Below are 21,592 nucleotides of genomic sequence, written 5' to 3' on the forward strand. Positions count from 1 at the left end.
GCCCACAGTTCCATCTGTAGCCTGACCCACCATGAACTTATGCCCCTAAAGTTAGAAACAGAGCATTCCACAGTGAGTTAGACAACCTGTCATTCTTCTTAGGCACACACAAGTCCCTTTGCAATATGACTGTTACATTTTGACTTTTTGGCAATTTTATTTCCAGATGAAGTTATAGCCCTTCTACGGGTTACTGTTTGAAGCAGCAAGTCCTATAGTAAAATTGTGAGCCTCTTAGAATACTGTTAAAACCACATACAATATCTAAGCCCAACACCTAGTAGTTATTCAACTGTTTTCCACAGAGCATAGGGGATGATTAATTCGCTGCCCGTGTTCTTTGGATTAACTCTTAATTAAAGCACACTCCTAAAGAAAATTGTGTCACACCCAAAACTTTCACTTCATGAGAATTTCAGATATTGTCAGCTAACAAATGAAGTTTCCTAGGGCACATGAAGGCTCCTCATAAATACCCTTTGTGTGCAACTTGGGAGGAGTTATTTGCAATTTTAGATGAACAAATGAAACAAAAAGGTTTTACAAGTTCTATTTTCATATGCACTATACTAATTTCATTTCCATTTTCAGTTGCTATCTGAAACATTATACACTAGGCAGAGAGAGGCTGTCTGATCTGTGATGCATCGGTGGAACTGCATAGCAATGCATCATCGTGATTTATAGCCATAGGCAGAACAGAAAGTCTGAAGTGCATTATGCATAGAAGTCATAGGGCTGTTGTTAGTTTTCCTGGGGTGGGGGATGGTGTGTCAGGGAAGACAGTCCAAGAACAGTAAAAGTAGACTGTGGTGAGCATCCTATAAGCTGTTTCTTCAGGGACATCTTTTCCACTGTTTTGCCAATCTTACACAGGTACCACAACCAAATTCATGGGAGCCCAATCTCCATTTCCTGCCTAAAACCAGGCAAAAATGTTCTACCATCTAGGGTTTTGTTTGTTTGTTTGTTTGTTTTTTATGACAGTGGCAATTGGTAGTTAAGCATTATATCCTGATCAGAGCTATGTGCTGGATAATATTGTCATGGCTTCCCTCCATGGCAATGTAATATTCTTACAAAAGTCTTCCCCATCTGCTAGGCTTTCATCTCATCTCCAAATATTTCCTCTCAATATCAGCCCATGAAACTCATCACACAGAATGTTTACTTTCACAGCCCATAACAGGAGTCTTGTTAGCACGCCCAAACAAATGTTAGAAGATTCCACAGAGAACTTCAGGACTGTTTGCTTAGCTTTGTGATGCAGCTGCCTTCACCTTTAGTCCTAATTTGGCCACCCAGGCAGTTATGATCCACTGCAAATTACCTTTCAGAATAGGCACAGTCAAATTAAATGGCGTGGATATGACTGTTGGAGTACAAATACGACTTTCCTCTGGTGCACATAAATACGTACCTGGACTTGGGAACACTCTTTCTAGTAAAATAAAAGTTTTAGAGGTGAAAAAGTTATATAAAGTTATATCCAACTGTTCTCTCGCTCTCAGTGTTTCTACAAAATTTTTAGTGAATTTTGAAATTTCTGTCTCTTGTTGACCTCAGCACACAATTCTTTGCCAGTTGTTAATCATGGAATAAGGGATCTTGCTCTTCCATTTAAAGTTGCATTAATTGTATTTGTGTTTCAGCTTAGGTGGTGGGTATTTCACCCAGTGCATGTTACTGGTCTATCAGATATTACATATAATGTTTCTGCCACTGTTAGACACTGAATGAAGAGTTCTGTGTTAGTAATTACAAGGCTTTGGATTGGGTATCAGTAGCATCTTAACATGGCCTGACTGTATCCCGATCACCTCCGTTGTTGCCTGGGATACTTTCTACCTTTCTAGTTCTCACGTATTTTGTTTTCTCTTTAGTATGCTTACAGAGTGAGTGAGTAAGTGAGTGATTTTGTGCCTATATAAAATGTACGTTGTGTTCACAGCATCCGAGACTGACCTTTATGGACTTTTACATGTAGTTAGTCCAGCTGAGTGAGTGTGTACTGCATCTGAAAACATCTAAAACCCAGTATCTGGCTCTCCTTCACCATTGCTACTTTAGATCTGGCTTTAATACCTAACCCAGCTGACCCATTGTGTATCATTCTGGGTAACTTCACGTGAGTTATTGTAGACAGCCTTGAATCTTTAACTGAGTCTTTGTGTCTCATTCCATTTCTTTTCTATCATTTGACTGTTACTATATAGGATAAATTGAGCTCCTCGTTCAAGCCCCTCCCCAGTCATAGATGAACTATATTTTCACTAGTACATGCAGAGATAGTTGTTAGCTATAAAACTCCCACCCACCTTTCAAAGATAGATCACCTTTGTCCTTATTGAAAATCCTGTTGTCATCCACTTGTCATAACATTTTTATTCAAAAGCAAATTCATCCAGATGAGCTGATACTCAACTTCCACATCCGATTTTTAATTTCTACCTGCTGTGATCACAACATGAAATATTTTCCTTTCATCTAGTTCCGTGAATAATAATGCCCATGTACCTCTCAGAATAGTACACATACACAACACACACACACACACACATGCACACACACACACACACACACACAGAGAGAGAGAGAGAGAGAGAGAGAGAGAGAGAGAGAGAGAGAGAGAGAGAAAGTCTTGCAAGGATAAATTAAATGCTCTAAGCCTGTCTCCTGGTCATTGTTTCTATGGTAATTTGTATTAATAGTCCTACCCACAGTATTCTCTCAGTTGATAGAAATCCTTCCTTCTGTCATTTACCCTAGTATTCATCTTAATCACATGGAAAGAAAGGTACTTTTGGTGATTTAGGTAAGGGTGAAAGAAGTTGACTCCTTTAGTATATATCTGTGAAATCCTACTTTACCAAGGGCAGCTGATATTGCATCATAACATTTAGCAGTGTCTTCTTAAAAATAATTGAAGATACCCAGTGACAATTCAGCAGATGAATTAATTTCATCAAATGATATGTAATAATATAATTGGAATGTAGGCCTCATAATTAATTTTAAGAGGTTTTGCCAGTATGCGCTCATGCGTCATCTGTTGGCCAGTGGCCAGGTCTATAATAAAATGTCCACATTATTCAGTCATTACCTCATTCTGGTTGCCACTTACATGAAGAGTTCTATACTTAATCAGTGACTTAAGGCTCTCCCAAGGGGACTTATCATTTGTCCAAATGCCAGACTAGAAGAAGGTAGCTTTCTTGTGAAAGAAATTCTAGTCTAGGGCTGGTACCAAACTCTTATCTGTTCTACTACTATAGGTTTGTCCTTTATCACTGTGATAGCAAGATCAAATAATCTAAGCTCTCTGTCAGTATTTCCATGTCTTTGATCTCCCTCTATGGGACAGAACATACAAATGTGTTCTGCTTCCAAATGGCAATGATAAAGACTACCCCACCTCAGTTCACATTAAAGTTTCACTGTTTTCATCTAATGATAGAAATCCAATCTGATAGCCAATTTTCATCATATCTTCACTACATTTTTATAGGAAAAAAGACTAAGCATTATTATTTAGAAAGTCAGAGTGATATGCTATTACCTGTTGAACTAATCTGAACTAATAAAAATATACACTGTCAGATAAGAATCTTCAGGCAGAAATCAGGCACCACATCACACTTTGCTGAAAATGTCAGAGACAGTGGTGATGGAGTAAGAGGGATCTAGGCCACTATTTCTACAACAAAGTCTGTGAGCATATCTTCCAGATTTATTTTCTAAGTGACATATCTTATGTACTATTACTTTTACTTAGAAATATCATAGGTATATTTAGTGACTTGCCTAGCTTAACATTTTCCAGGAAGATATAAACTTGAATTTAACAATTTGAAGTATTATTCTCTAGTGAGTTTTAGGCAATCCCATACAGTCAACTAAAATTATTTTATGAATTATTTTTATTCTCAAAGCTAATTTTCTTGTATTACTGCATTAGTAAAGAGAAGAAGCCAGATTCCCTGTGTTACTTGTATCAAAGCTCCCACCATTAGAAAAGGAGAGTGGAGAGATCCCTTCACATGCCAGACTGTTACATGAGCTGTAGTGGATTTCATGTAGGAAGTTTTTTGATAAACAAATCTATATTTCTGTCAAATGTGTATCTTCATATATTTTCAGAACATCTGATAGAACTAAGCTTAAAATTTAGAAGATTTCTCCCAATATATTTCTCATCAATCCATTTGTTCATCTATAATCCCATAGTATTGTAAATGTTAAGAAATATTATCTTTCTGCTGGGGCAGATTGCTAGCTGTTCTGCTGCCATGAGGATACCATATCCTCAGCAATCATAGAGGATCTACTGAACTCAGAGTAGTTGACACCATATCTTGAGCCATTCCAGAAGACCGTCTGCACTCAGAGCAGTCAGGCAACTGACACCATCTCCTGAGGAATCCCAGGAGATCTGTTGCACACAGAGCAACTGATTGCCAGCTTGTCTGTTCGCCTGAAGAAACCACAGCTTGAAAGCATGCAGGGCAACTGACCAGACAGACTGAAAGCCTCCCTGGAGTTCTGATACACAGAGGGAAAGAGAAACCACAATTTGTAGACCCCCTGGAGTAAATCTTCATACAGAACAACAGCTTGACTACTCCACTGAAGATCCAGTAGTCTGAAGGCTTCCTCGGAAATCTACTGCAGCCAGATCAACAGTTTCACTACCCCTCTGTAGATGCCCAGTTGCACCTAAGGTGATCTGCTACAGCCAGGGATGCAGGCCTACCTGAAGCAACCCAGAGACAAAAGAGGCAGACTCCAGACAGAGTTACCCAGACCAACAAACACCAGGGATATCCAGATGGTGAGAGGCAAGCATAAGACCATAAGAAACAGAGGCCAATATATGTGGGCATCTTCAGAACCCAGTTCTCTCACCACAGCAAGCTCCAAATATATCAACACAGCTGAAAATCAGGAGTCTGCCCTAAAGTCCTAACTCAAGAAGATAACAGAGTCCTTTAAGGACGAGATAAATAACTCACTAAATACAGGAAAACACAGGTAAACAGGTCAAGGAATTGAATAAAGTGATCCAAAACCTAAAAGTGGAAGTAGAAACAATAAAGAAATCACAAATGGAGGCAAACCTGGAAATGGAAAACCTAGGAAAGAGGTCAGATATAAGTATCACCAAGAGAATATAAGTGATAAAAGAGAGAATCACAGGTATAGAAGATGTGGTAGAAGAGATTGACACAACTATTGAAGGAAATTCAAAACATATAAAAACTCCTAACCCAAAGCATGCAGGAAATTCAGGACACAAAGAAAAGCCAAAATTTAAGAATAATCAGAATAGAGGAGAACAAAGATTGCCAGATCAAAGGACCTAGAATTGTCTTCCACAAAACCATAGAAAAAAACTTTCGCAACCTAAAGAAAGAGATGGCCATGAAGATACAAGAAGCGTATAGAATACCAAATAAATGAGATCAAAAAAGAAAATCCTTTCTTCATGTAATAATCAAAACACAAATGCACAGAACAAAGAAAGAATATTAAAAGCTACAAGGGAAAGGTGCCTAGTAACATAAAAAGGTAGATCTATCAGAATTAAACCAGACTTCTCAACAAAGACTATAAAGCCAGGAGAGCCAGGTCAGAGGTCATACAGACTCTAAGACAACACAAATGCCAGCATAGGCTACTAAACCCAGCAAAACTATCAATCAACGTAGATGGAGAAAACAAAATATTCCAGGACAAAACCAAATTCAAACAGTATCTATCTACCAATACACTCTCCAGAGGATCTTAGAAGGAAAATTCCAATGTAAGGAAGGTACCTGGACCAAAGAAAAGACAAGATATTAAGCATGTCACAACAAAGCTAAAAGGAGAGAACCATAAGCACATAAAGACATCTACAAAAACAAACATATTAAGAACCAACAGTCATCTGTCTTTAATATCTCTCAATATAAATGGACTCAACTCACCTACAAAAAGACATAGTCTAACAGACTGGATACAAGAACAAGATCCAACATTTTGCTACATACAAGAAACAGACCTCATTCACAAAGACAGACACTATCTCAAAGTAAAAGGATGGAAAATGGTCTTCCAAGCAAATGGTCCTAGGGAACAAGATGGAGCTGTCATCCTAATATGCAGTAAAATAGACTTTCAACCAAATGTTATCAAGTATAATGAGGAAGGACACTTCATATTCATCAAGAAAAAAAACCACCAAGTGAAAGTCTCAATTCTGAACATATATGCCTCATATGGTGCCCCAAATGCAAGGGCACCGACATTCATAAAAGAAACTTTATTAAAACTCAAAGCACACATTGACCCCCACACAATAATATTGGAAAACTTCACCATCCCACTCTTACCAATAGACAGGTCATGGAAAGAGAAACTAAACAGAGACATAGTGAAACTAAGAGAGGTTATGAACCAAATGAATTTAACAGATATCTACAGTATATTTCACCTTAAAACAAAATAATACACCTTCTTCACAGCACCTCATGGTACTTTCTCCAAAATCGACCATATAATTGCTCACAAAAAAGACCTCAACAGATACAAGAAGATTAAAATATTCCCATGCATCCTATCAGATCACCATGGCCTAAGACTGGTCTTCAATAACAGCAAAAACAACAGAAAGGTAACATACACTTGGAAACTGAACAACTCTCTACTAAATGATAACTTGGTCAGAGAAGAAATAAAGAAATTAAAGACTTCCTGGAATTTAATGAAAATGTTGACACATTATACCCAAACTAATGGGACACAATGAAAGCAGTGCTAATAGGAAAGTTCATAGCACTAAGTGCTCTGATAAAGAAATTGAAGAGATCTTATACTAATAACTTAAGAGCATACCTGAGAGCTCTAGAACAAAAAGAAGCAATCACACTCAAGAGGATTAGAAAGCATGAAATAGCCAATCTCAAGGCTGAAATTAATCAAATAGAAACAAAGAGAACAATACAAAGAATGAACAAAACCAAAGCTGGTTCTTTGAAATAATCACCTAGACAAACTAACTAAAGGTCCCAACAGGCAGTATCCAAATTAACAAAGTCAGAAATGAAAAGGGAGACATAACAAAGGAAACAGAAGAAATTCAAAAAATCATCAGATCCTTCTATAAAAGCCTCTACTCAACAAAACTAGAAAATCTAGATGAAATGGATGATTTTCTAGACAGATGCCACATACAAAGTTAAACCAAGAGCAGGTAAACTATCTAAACAGGCCCATATTGCACCAAGAAATAGAAGAAGTCACTAAAAACCTCCAAAAAAAAAAAAAAAAAAAAAAAAAAAAAACAAAAAAAAAAAAAAAAAAAAAAAAAAAAAAGCCCAGGGCCAGATGGATTTAGTAAAGAATTTTACCAGACCTTCAAAGAAGACCTAAAAACAATATATTTCAAACTGTTCCAAAGATTAGAAACAGAAAGCAAACTACCTATCTCTTTCTATAAATCCACAATTTCTCTGATACCTAATCCACACAAAGACCCAATCAAAAAAGAGAACTTCAGACCAATCTTGCTGATGAATATCAATGCAAAAATACTCATCAAAATTCTTTCAGACTGAATCCAAGAACACATTAAAACCATCATTCACCACAATCAAGTAGGCTTCATCCCAGGGATGCAAGGTTGGTTCAATATACAAATATCCATTAAGGTAATCCACTATAAACAAACTCAAAGAAAACAATCACGTGATCATCTCCTTAGATGCAGAAAAAAGAATTTGATAAATTATTTTAAACATGTTAAAAGTATTGGAGAAATCAGGAATTCAAGGCCCATACGTCAACATAATAAAAGCAATTTACTACAAACCAAGAGCTAATATCAAATTAAATGGAGAAATACTTGAAGCATTCCTACTAAAATCAGGGATAAGTCAAGGATGTCCACTCTCCCCATAGCTATTTAATATAGTACTCGGAGTGTTTAGTTAGAACAATAAGACAACAAAAGGAAATTAAGGAGATACAAATTGGCATATATGTATATGTATAGTTATACCCTTATTTCTTTATATATAGCTATATATATGATAACATATATATAAGCAACCCAAGAGTACTTCTCCAGTTAATAAACAACTTCAGCAAAGTGGCCGGATATAAAATTAACTCAAATAAATCAGTATCCTTCCTGTATACAAAAGATAAGCAGGTTAAGAAAGAAATTAGGGAAACAACTTCCTTTACAGTAGCAACAAATAAAATCTTGGGGTAACTCTAACTAAACAAGTGAGAGACCTCTATGACAAGAACCTCAAGTCTCTTCAAGAAAGAAATAAAAGATCTTAGAAACTTGGGAGATCTATGCTCATGGATTGGCAGAATCAATATAGTCAAAAGAGCTATCTTACGAAAGACAATCACCATGAAAATCCCAATGCAACTCTTCAAAGACATGGAAAGGGGAATTCTCAGATTCATCTGGAAAAGCAAAAAAACCCAGAATAGCAAAAACAATCTTAACAATAAAAGAATGGCTGGGGAAATCGCCATCCCTGATCTCAAGCTTGACTACAGAGCAATAGTGACAAATACTACATGGTATTGGTACAAAGACAGACACATTGATCAATGGAATAGAATTCAAGACCCAGAAATAAAACCACACACTTAAGGACACCTGATCTTAGAAAAAGGTGACAAAAATATACAGCGGAAAACAGAAACCATCTTCAATAAGTGGTGCTGGTATAACTGGCTGACTGTATGTAGCAAAATGAAAATAGACTCATATTTGTCACCTTGCACAAAGCTCAAGTCCAAGTGCATGAAGGACCTCAACCAAAACCTGATACACTGAAACTAATAGAAGAAAAAGTGGAAAAGAGCCAGGAACTTATTGGTACGGGGAATTTTCCTAAACAGAACTCCAATGGCTCATGCTCTAAGATCAAGAACTGATAAATGGGACCTCATAAAACTGGAAAGCTTTGTAAGGCAAAGGACATAGTATGACAAATCCACATACTACAGATTGGGAAAAAACTCTTCACTAACCTTACATCCGATGGAGGGCTAATATCCAAAATATATAAAGAACTCTAGGAGCTAATCAGAAAAAAAATGGGGTATAATTTACAGCAGACGAATCTCAAATAGTTGAGAAACACCTAATGAAATGTTCAAAATCCTTAGTGATCAGAGAAATGCATATCAAAATAACCCTGAGATTCTACCTTATTCCAGTCAGAATGGCTAAGATCAAAGCCTTAGATAACAGCACATGTTGGCTTGGCTAGGATGTGGAGAAAGAGGAACACTCTTCAACTTCACTGGCAGGATTGCAAACTAGTGCAACCATTCTGGAAATCAATTTGGAGGATCCTCAGAAAATTGGAAATAAATCTACTTGAAGACCCAGCAATACCACTTTTGGGAACATACCCAAAAGATACCTCACTGTGCCATAGAGGCATGTGTTTGACTATGTTCATAGTGGCCTTGTTTGTGATAACCAGAAGCTGGAAACAACCCAGATGTCCCACAACAGAAGAATGAATACAGAAAATGTGGTTCATTTACACAATGGAGGACTACTCAGCTATTAAGAATGAGGACACCCTGAGTTTTGCAGGCAAATAGATGGAACTAGAAAATATCATCCTGAATTAGGTAACTCAGATCCAAAAGCACATGCATGATATGTAAGCATTAATAAGTGGATATTAGCCAAAATAAAAGTACAGAATAAACAATATACAGTCCACAGAACTCAAACAGGTCAGCAAACTGAAGGGCCCAAGTGAAGAAGCCTCAGTCCCTCTTGGGAGGAAGAAGAAAGCAATCAGAACTGGGGAGAAAGGGAGGGACCTGGGAGGGAAGTGGACTGGGGAATGGGGGCTAGAGGGGAAAATGATCTGGTATTGGGTGAGAGAAAAAGACTGAAGTCCTGAAGACCAGCAGAAAGAAATAAAACAGGCAATCTTGGGAGATAGGTGGTTGGGGGGACCCTCCAGAATACACCAGAAACCTGGGAGGTAAGAGGTTCTCAGAACTCAAAGGGAGGGATCTTAGATGAAATGCTTGACACTAGAGAGAGGAAACATATACAGGCCTCCTCCAGCAGGGAGGAGGTGTCATTCCACAGTCAAAATTCTGACTCATAATGGTTCAAGTCTGAATGAATTACAGAGATGGAAATGGAGAGGATCCTGAGGAAAAGAAGGTCTAGTGATAGGCCCAAAGTGGGATCCAGGTAAAGGGGAGGCTCCAAGGCCTGACACTATCTTTACTGAGGCTATGGAAGGCTTATAACTGCACTACTGAAGACCCAAGCAGCTGAAAGAGTCAGATGCAGATATTTACACCCACCCAACGAATAGACAGAAGCTGCTGACCTCTGTTGTAGAATTAGGGAAAGGCTGAAAGAAACTGAGGAAATCCAAAAACTCAACAAATCCTACTACAAAAGCCTATACTCAACGAACTGGAAAACCTGGATGAAATGGACAATTTTCTAGACAGATACTGGTAAAAAATAAAAAGCTAAATCAATACCAGATCAATGATCTAAACAGTCCCATATTGGCTAATGAATAGAAACAGTCATTAATAGTCTCCCAACCAAAAAAACCCCAGGACCAGATGGATTTTGTGCAGAGTTTTTTCAGACCTTCAAAAAAAGACCTAATATTAATACTCTTCAAACTATTCCACAAAATAGAAACAGAAGGTACTCTACTCAATTTATTCTATGAAGGACAATTACTCTGATACCTAAACCACACAAAGACCTAACAAAGAAAGAAGACTTCAGACCAATTTCCCTTATGAATATCAATGCAAAAATACTCAATAAAATTCTTGCAAACTGAATCCAAGAACACATCAAAATGACCATCCATCATGATCAAGTAGGCTTTATCCCAGGGATGCAGGGATGGTTCAATATACAGAAATCCATCAACACAATTCACTATATACACAAACTCAAAGAAAAAAATCCATATGATCATCTCATTAGATGCTGAGAAAGCATTTGACGAAATCCAACACCCCTTCATGATAAAAGTCTTGGAAAGATCAGGAATTCAAGGCCCGTTCTTAAACATAGTAAAAGCAATATACAGCAAACCAGTAGCCAACATCAGACTAAATGGAGAGAAACTTGAAGCAATAGTACTAAAATCAGGGACTAGGCAAAGCTGCCCACTCTCTCCTTACCTATTCAATATTGTTCTTGAAGTCCTAGCCAGAGAAATTAGAAAACAAAAGGAGATCAAAGGGATACAAAGTAGAAAGGAAGAAGTCAAATTATCATTATTTGCTGATGATATGATAGTATACTTAAGATACAAATATTATACTTAAATACAAATTATATACTTAAAATACAAATATTTTACCAGAGAACTAGTAAACCTGATAAACAAATTCAGCAAACTACCTGGATATAAAATTAACTCAAGCAAATCAGTGGCCTTCCTCTACACAAAGGATAAACAGTCTGAGAAAGAAGTTAGATAAACAACACCCTTTGCAATAGTCACAAATAATATAAAATTCCTTGGTTTGACTCTAACTAAGCAAGTAAAAAAAAAAAATCTGTATGACAAAACTTCCAGTCTCTGAAGAAGGAAATCTAAGAAGATCTCAGAAGATGGAAAGATCTCCCATGCTCATAGATTAGCAGGATTAATATAGAAAAATGGCCATCTTGCTAAAAGCAATCTGCAGATTCAATGCAATACCCCTCAAAATTCCAACTCAATACTTTACAGACTTACAAAGAGCAATTTGCAAATTTATCTGGAATAACAAAAAACATAGGATGGCAAAAATATTCTCAACAATAAAAGAACCTCTGGTGGAATCACCATCACTGACCTTAAGCTGTACTACAGAGCAATTGTGATTAAAAAAAATCTGCATGGTATTGGTACAGTGGCAGGCAGGTGGATCAATGGAATAGAATTAAAGACCCAGAAATGAACCCACAAACCTATGGTCACTTAATCTTTGACAAAAGAGCTAGAACCATCCAGTGGAAAAAAGATAGCATTTTCAACACATGGTGCTGGTTCAACTGGCATTTAGCATGTAGAAGAATGCAAATCGATCCGTTCTTATATCCTTGTACAAAGCTCAAGTCCAAGTGGATCAAGGACCATGGCATAAAACCAGATACACTTAAACTAATAGGAAGGAAAGTGGGGAAGAGCCTCGAGCACATAAGCACAGGGGAAAATTTCAACAGAACACTAATAGCTTCTGTTTTAAGATCAAGAATTGACAAATGGGATCTCATAAAATTATAAAACTTCTCCAAGGCAAAGAACACTATCAATAGGACAACATGGCAACCAAGAGATTTGGAAAAGATCTTTGCCAATCCTATGTCTGATAAAGGGCTAATATCTAGTATATACAAAGAACTCAAGAAGTTAGACTTTAGAGAACCAAATAATCCTATTAAAGAATGGGATACAGAGCTAAACAAAAATTCTCAACTGATAAATGGCTGAGAAGCACCTAAAGAAATGGTTAACATTCTTAGTCATTAGGGAAATGCAAATAAAAATAACCCTGAGATTCCACTTCACACCAGTCAGAATGGCTAAAATCAAAAACTCAGGTGACAGCAGATGCATTCGAAGTTGTAGAGAAAAAGGAGCACTCCTTCATTGCTGGTGGGATTGCAAAGTGGTACAACCACTCTGGAAATCAGTTTGGTGGTTCGTCTGGAAATTGGACATAGTACTCCCAGAGGACCCAGCTATACCACTCCTGGGTATATACCCAAAAGATGCTCCAACATGTAATAAGGACACGTGTTCCACTATGTTCATAGCAGCCTTATTTATAATAGCAAGAAGCTGGAAACAACCCAGATGTCCTTCAAGAGAGGAATGATAAATAAAGAGAATGTGGTACATCTACACAATGGATTACTACTCAGCTATTAAAAACAATGAATTTATCAAATTCTTAGAGAAATTGATGGATCTGGAGAATATCATCCTGAGTGAGGTAACCTAATCACAAAAGAACACACATGGTATGCACTCTCTGATAAGTGGATATTAGCCCAGAAGCTCAGAATACCCAATATACAATCTACAAACCACTAGAAACTCATGAAGAAGGAAGACCAAAGCATGGATACTCCGTTCTTTCTTAAAAGGGGGAACAAAATAGCCATGGAAGGAGTTGCAGAGACAAACTATGGAGCAGAAACTGAAGTAAGGGAAATCCAGAGACAGCTCCACCTGGGAAACCTTCCCATTTTCAGTCATCAAATCCACACACTATTGTGGATGCCAGCAAGTGCTGGCTGACAAGAGCCTGATATAATTTTCTCCTGTCAGTGCTAGACTAATACAGAAGTGGATGCTCACAGCCATCCATTGGACTGAGCACAGGGTCCCCATTGAAGGAGCTAGAGAAAGGACCCAAGGAGCTGAAGGGTTTGCAACCCCTTAGAACAAACAACAATATGAACTAACTAGTACCCTCAGAGCTCCCAGAGACTAAACTACCAACCAAAGAGTACACATGGTGGGACTCATGGCTCCAGCAGCATATGTATAACAGAGGATGGCCTAGTTGGTCATCAATGAGAAGAGAGACCCTTCGTCCTGTGAAGGTTCTAGGCCCCCGTGGAGGGGAATGCTAGGGCCAGGAATCTGAAGAAGGTGGGTTGGTGAGCAGGGGAGAGAGGAGGAAACAGGTTTTTTTTTTCTTTTTTTTTTCCCAGAGGGAAAACTGGGAAAGGAGTTATCATTTGACACATAAATAAAGAAAATATCTAATAAAAATAAAATTGTCATACGGACTACTATAAAATGTCAATTTGATTATTAGCATATGATTAGATATAATTTTTTCTCAGTCCATTTCACAAAGACTAATTTCATGATTTTTTTCAATACAGATAAAATATTACAAAATTAGATTGCTACTTAATTCATAGGTTCATACTTTCAAGCATTCTGGTCTTTAAATATATGTGTTCTTCTGACGTTCTCAGTCAGGAAACTATTTATTAATATCATGACTTGGTAAAATTGCAACTATGACTTTACAAGTCTTTATTAATCCAGAACCATTGGGACATGAATGTGGTCAGTAAAAAACAAAACAGTCATATCAACAGTTATATTTTTAAGATCACCACCTTCAAAATGACTTATACGTAATATGGTAAAGCAGTCTCTTTTTTGTTTTGTTTTGGTTTGGTTTTTGTTCTTTCGGTGTTTTGGGTTTGTGTGTGTGTGTGTGTGTGTGTGTGTGTGTGTGTGTGTGTGTGTTTTTGAGACAGGGTATCTCTGATCTCTGTGTAGCCCTGGCTGTCCTGGAACTCATTCTGTAAACCAGGCTGGCCTCGAACTCAGAAATCTGCCTGCCTCTGCCTCCCAAGTGCTGGGATCAAAAGTGTGTACCACCACTGCATGGCAAAGCAGTCTCTTATTAGTGGAATAACTCTCACCGCATTCCTTTCACAGAAGGTCAATTTATGCATTTTTTTTCTCTTCCCAAATCACTCTCATTGTTTTAGATAAAATGTGGTACTAAATAATCATATCATTTCCTACATAATTGAACAAATAAAGTGATTACAAAATATAACAGCTAAAAATGGAGCATATACTTCATGCCATTATGTAGAAGTGACTCTCGTATTGCACACTTCTGAGTAAACTTTCTTTGCTCTTGGGATGTGAAGCCTATACTGTATTGCTGGAGTACAGCTTCCAAAAGTTGCATTGAGCCTGCAAAAGCTTCAACATTTTTCAAAATGGACATTGGTATTGTCCATTTTCTGCTAGTTGAGCACCATTCACCAATTGTTTCAATCAACTGCATCTTTGAACTTTGCTATCTGTATTTCTAGAGGTCCAAATAGCTTCAGGCAGAAATCTACTCATCAGATGAATATCTTCTTGATGTTTATTCATCAATTCATCTGGCTCCAAAGGCTCCAAATAGACTCTTTCCAGTGGAGACTTCCCACTCTCATGCAAAGATTCTTCATTGTTTCTGAGTATTTTAATGCTCCCACTTACTGTTACTATTCCTTTTGGTTTAGAAAGTAAATGCTAAAGAAATTCTGAACTATATTTTTCAGATTTCCATTGCCACATACCATAAAAAGACTCAGGATTCGAATTCAATAAAACTCCCTCAAAAGGAGACATATTTTTCATTGACCATACCCATATCCATTCACTTCATGCCATGTTCTTTTTGAGCTCTCTTGCTAAGTGTCACATCCTCAGTACACTCATTCTTTCCATCCTTTCCTTGAGGACTCAAGGACACTGGACATATCTTCTCACTGTATGCTATTTTAATTTTATTTGTTTTATTTTGAGATTATAGTATTATAATGTCATTTCTCTTTTCCTTTCTCCTTCCAAACCCTCTGATATACCTTTCCATTCTTTTTCAAATTCTTAGTATCATTTTTAACTAATTGTTGGTGTATGTATATATGTATATATGTATATACATGTACACTCTTCAATAAAACCTCCTCAGTCTATATAGTAGCGTGTATATGTGTTTATGTCAGATAATGTAATATTGGATAACAAACTGGTGTGTTCTTCCTTTGTGTAAAACAGTCCTTCAACTCTGCAACACTATTTGCCTGTAGTTCTTTGTAGAGTGGTGCGAACAAAACAAGACTAACAAAGTTACAGGTCTTGGCGGGGAACCTACAGTCACCACCTATTTATCCATCATAAGGCCTACCAACATTCTAAATATTTCTTCTTATCAGGAAACTCTTGCAATCGATAGAGACCATTACAGAAGGACCATAACCCCCATTTCCAATGGATACAATTGCAAAACACTTCTGCACCTAAAGCTGAAGGAGCAGTTTTGAAGAGGTCAAGAAATTTGTTACTTGACTGTCTCCTGTTAGTGTCAGAAACTACTCCTATTATATAGTACTCCAACTTCCTTTCAGTTTCTGTTTTTCCTGCCAATGTTCACATCTCTCAGAGAGAGAGAGAGAGAGAGAGAGAGAGAGAGAGAGAGAGAGAGAGAGAGAGAGAGAGAGAGAGAAATACAAAGAGCAGAACTGGTCTTGGTTTCAAATTGGTTCTGATTTTCTTTATGTTGCTAGGATTTTTTTTTCTTGATGGTTTCACAGAGTCTTATGGATGTGATTCACTCAGTGCTAAGGACTCTTGAGTTTACATTTCCATGACATTTTTAATTTATACATTTATTCACATTAAATGTCAGTATCAGGCTCCCTCTTCCCAGTACTTCATCATGCATATCCTCTCCTAAATTCCTTCCTAAATGCCTCTGAAAAGGGGAGCCCCTTGCTTGGTATCACCTCCCTACATTACCTACCACCAATTTCTGTTCTCTTTCCCTGCTCTCCCTACACCTGATCCCTCCTCAGCCTTGATCTCTTCCTCATCGCCTCTCTGTCCCACGTTCTACCTCCACACAATTCTGATATCTATTTTATTTCCCCTGAAAAAGATTAAACCATCCTCCCTTGGATCCTCCTTTTATTTGGCTTCTTTTGATCAATGGATTGTACCATGGTCATCGTTTACTTTATGGCTAGTATCCATTAATTAGTGAATTCATTCCATGAATGTCCTTTTGGGTCTGGGTTACTTCACTCAGAATGATATTTTTAGTTCCATCTATTTGCCTGTAAAATTGGTGAGTCCCTTGCTTTTAATGGCTGATCAGCATTCCATTGTGTAAATGAACCACATTTTATTTATTCATCCTTCAGGTGAGGGACACCAAGGTTGTTTCCAGTTTCTAGATATTATCAATAAACCTGCTATGAACATAGCTAAGCAAGTACACCTATGGGATAGCACCTTTTGGGTATATGATCAAGAGTGGTAGAGCTGTGTCTTGAGGTAAAACTATTCCCTGTTTCTGAGAAACCTCTAAATTAATTTCCAGGATGGCTGTACAAGTTTGCATTCCAATCAGCAATGGAGGAGTATTTCTATTGCTCCACGTTCTTGTCAGCTTGAATTTATGCCCCTTGAAGTTTTGATCTTAGCCATTCTGATGGGTATAATGTGGAATCTCAGAGTCATTTTGATTTGCATTTCCCTAGTGACTAAAGAGTTTAAACATTTCTTTTAGTGCTTCTTGAACATTAAGAGATTCCTTTGTCGAGAATTCTCTGTTTAGCTCTGTACCTAATTTTTGAACCTCTTGAATTCTTTATATATTTTGGATAGTAATCCTCTGTCACATGAGGGTAGCTGAAGATGATTTCCCACTCTGGAGGTATTCATTTCATCCTATTGATTGTGTCCTTTGACTTAGGAAGCTTTTCAGTTTCAAGAGGACCCATTTATTAATTGTTGATCTTATAGCCTGAGTCATTGGTGTTCTATTCAGAAATTCATCTCCTGTACCAATGAGTTCAAGGCTATTCCCCAAGTATGTTTTTTTTTAGTTTATATTGTGGATTAAATTGACAGATTTTTGTATATTGAACCACCCCTAAATTCCTAGACTGAAAATCTACTTATTCCTTGTCAAGGAAGTCTTTGATATGTTCTTGGGTTCAGTTTACAAATATATTATTGAATTTTTTTCCATCAATGTTAATAATAGAGATTGATCTGAAATCCTCTTTAGTTTTGGGGTCTTCCTTTGGTTTAGATACTAGGGTGGCTGGTCTTCATAAACTAAATTTGGCAGTGTTCCTTCTGTTTCTGTTTTGTGGAATAGTTTGAAGAATATTTGTTTTAGTTCTTCTTTGAAAGTCTGATGTAAATCCATGCTGGCACTAAGCTTTTGAGGGGATGGGAGGACAGATATTAATGACTCCTTCAATTTTTTAGGGGTTATAGGACAATTTAAATAGTTTTTCCTATTCTTGATTTAACTATGAATGATGTTGTCTATCTAGAAAATAATAGATTTCATCTACATTTTCCAATTTTGTAGCATACAAGCTTTTGAGATATGACCTAATGATTCTTTGAATTTTCTCAGTGGCTGTTGTTAGAACTCTCTTTTCTTTTCTGATTTTGCTAATTTGGATACTGTCTGTTTACCTTTTCAACTAGTTTGGCTAGGACTTGTTAATCTTGTTGATTTTCTTAAAGAACCAGCTCTAGGATGTTTTGCTTCTTTATATTGTTCTCTTTGTGTCTAATTGATTTGTTATAGCCCTGAGTTTGATTATTGACTGCTGTCTACTCCTCTTGGGTGTGTTTTCTTTTTCTTCAATTTTTCTAACTTGTATTATATTTTCTTCAATTGTATTTTCTTCAGTTTTTAGAACTTGTATTATCATTTAATTCCCTAGTGTGACAATATTACAGTTTCTTTATAAAGGTACTTAGTGCTATGAAATTTCCTTTTAGCCTTGCTTTCATTGTGTACCATAAATTTGGGTATGTTCTGCCCTCATTTTAATTGAATTCCAGAAAGTCTTTAATTTTTTTATTTCTTTCCAGACCCAGTGATCATTAAGTAGAGAGTTGTTGTAGAGAGTTGTTCAATTTCTATTAATAGTTTGGCTTTCTGTTGATCCTATATTTGTTGAAGTTCCATGAGAATGAAAAGGGTTATTTCATTCTTCTTATATCTTTTGAAACTTGCTTTGTGACTGATTATATGGTCAATTTGGTTGTGTGTGGTGCTGAGAAGAAATTACATTTTTTTGTGTGTGTGTTTGGGTGACATGTTCTGTATATATCCATTATGTCCACTTGATTCATAACTCAGCTAGTTTCATTATTTCTTTGTTTACTTTTTGTCTCAATGTCTTGTACTTGGGTGATATTGGGGTGTTGAAATCTCCTATTACTAGTGGGGTTTGATGTGTGATTTAAGCTTTAGTAACGTTTCTTTTATGAGTGTATGAATGCTGCTTCTCTTGTATTTGAGATATATTTCTTCAGAATTGACACATCTTCTTTGTGGATTTTTCCTTTGATGTGCTTGAGTGTCCTTCCCCATCTCTTTTGATTACTTTTGATTGAAAGTCGATTTTATTAGACACTAGAATGATTACTACAGCTTGTTTCTTATACTATACTCCAGATGGATCTCCAAAAATGTAGAAAACAGCTTGATGACTCTAGCCAATGGATCATTAACAGTTCAGTAGGGAATTTGATAATACCCTTTTCCCAGCCTTGACTGGTCATCAATATTAAGTTAAAAAGGCAGGAATGTTGGGTATGCCTACTCAAGGGGCAAGAAAATACTTCCCTGCTGTGGGCTGCCTTTGTTAATACTGTAAACTGTGCATAAGCTGTAAACTTGTAAACCCTCAAGGCACAAAGTAGCCATCCCCACCCTATTCCAGGAGCAGCAGCTGCCAAGCCCCTTCCTCAGACCCCTGTAATTATCATAATTATATTGTAGCCACTGTAACTGTCATAAATGTCATCTTCAGCCCCATGATCCTAGATGAAAAGTCTGAACAAGATTCCACAAAACCATGAACAGGAAAACCTACCATTCTCAGAGCTTCCTACAGAAACCCAACAATCCCTGAACAGAAAAATCTCACCAATCCCTGTGCTAATATAAGTTAAGGACTTGAAATCCCACCAATCCTCACCTTGGAAAAGGTTCCTGTTGTCTGCTCCCAGGAACAGAAGAAACCACCTCTGGATTCATTCTTCCACACCCTGGATACTCCCAATAGATCTCTTTTTTTGTGATTTGCTTCCTCATGTGAATCTTTTATTGGAAGAAGAAAAAAAGCAATGAAGGGAAGAAGGGAAGAAGAAAATGGTACTTGTGAAATAAGTTCTCTGTCTTATTCTCACACTTTTAAAGGCTGACTAATAATCCCTGGAAAGGTATACATTCATCATACATTCCAAAGGTTAAAATTACTGAAAGCTTCAGTTATCACAGCCAAAGCACCTGTTCATCTGTTTGCTGCTACAGACCCTGACTTCTGTAGCACATTTACTTATTTTAGTTTGTACCCAATCTTATAACTGGTACAGCAAACTTCATTTTACTATAATGTTGTGAAATGTACTGTGTTTCCAAATTAATAGTAATTTCCACACTTTATATGTTTATGTGATGTTTCATTTACATTCAATTATGACAGTGACTTTGAAAATAATAGACTTTGTTTAATGCTGTACTAATGAAACTTGGGCTTGAAATATATTAAAGTAACAAGCTAATATTCTTTCAATTAATTGACTAAGGTTGTTATCATTTCAAAAATATTCTTTTTAAATAGAAATAGAAATCCTTTTCTATTATATCTGTATCAAATTTCCCATTTTTATTTCTGAAGCAATCATTGGGCATATTTTATTTTACAACATGACAGAGGAGGGAACAAATAATTTCAGATATGTTGCTTTAAACTAATAATGACTTCTAGAATGACTTTTTCTAGAAAGGCCTCATACCTTCAGATATTGAACATTTTCAAACTTTGAAACCAAGTTAATATGTACCAAGACCATTTTAAACTATGTACTGAATTTTCTATCCTATTATGTACTCAGTCTGATTGAATATAGCATGATTTAAATATATAATATAATAAACCTTATTATGCATAGGACAAGGCATGTAATTATTTTATACATATGAATAAGGATAGAATGCTTTAATCTTAAACTATGTTCCTTATAACTAGAGCAAAAATTAGTTGTGAGTGAGTTTTACACACAGACATACAGACAGAGAGAGAGAGAGAAGGAAAGAGAGAGAGAGAGAGAGAGAGAGAGAGGAGAGAAAGAGAATGAGTTGTGATAATAAATCTAACTATATTTGTTAAAAACAACACTGAAGCTAGGCAGTGGTGGCACACGCCTTTAATCCCAGTACTTGGGAGGCAGAGGCAGGTGGATTTCTGAGTTTGAGGCCAGCCTGGTCTACATACAGAGTGATTTCCAGAACAGCCAAGGCTACACAGAGAAACCCTGTCCCAAAACAAAACAAAAAAAACAACCAAACAAAACAAAAAAACACTGAAAAATCTACTATAAATGTTGAAAGCAACATGTGTCTATATTCTTAGAAGGGGAATGCCAGGGCCAATAAATGGGAAAGGGTGGGGTGGCAGGCATGGGGAGAGAGGAGGCAATAGGGGTTTGTTCTTGTTGTTTTTGTTTGTTTGCTTGTTTTTTGGAGAGGAAACTTGGAAAGGAGAAATTTACATGTAAATAAAGAAAATATCTAATTAAACAAAAAGAACATCTGTTTGCAATTTTGTTTGTTCTTGGTCTGTATGATCAACAAAGTAATTTCTTTCTTTATATAATATTGTTTAGGTTTTCTATATAATAAAAACTTCCATTCTTCCCTTCACCATATTTTATGCACTGTTCAATAAATATACAACATATATTTATCTTTATATGACAGGTGGTAGACTTAGAGATAACTGTATAGAGCAGAGTGGATTCACTTATGGTTTAAATTATTATAAGACTTGAGATTACATACTGGCACAATTACAAATTAACCCACTTTGAAGGATTTAAAGTTCTCAGTGCAGGCCCACATGAGGCTAGTGTTAAAGGAACATACTGCCTGAAATGATACCCATATAATAAAAGGAGAGCTCTGACCTCATACTTTGACTTCTGATCTCCACAAGTGCACT

The sequence above is a fragment of the Mastomys coucha genome, unplaced genomic scaffold, assembly GCF_008632895.1.
Source record: "Mastomys coucha isolate ucsf_1 unplaced genomic scaffold, UCSF_Mcou_1 pScaffold17, whole genome shotgun sequence".
Classification (NCBI taxonomy): Eukaryota; Metazoa; Chordata; class Mammalia; order Rodentia; family Muridae; genus Mastomys; species Mastomys coucha.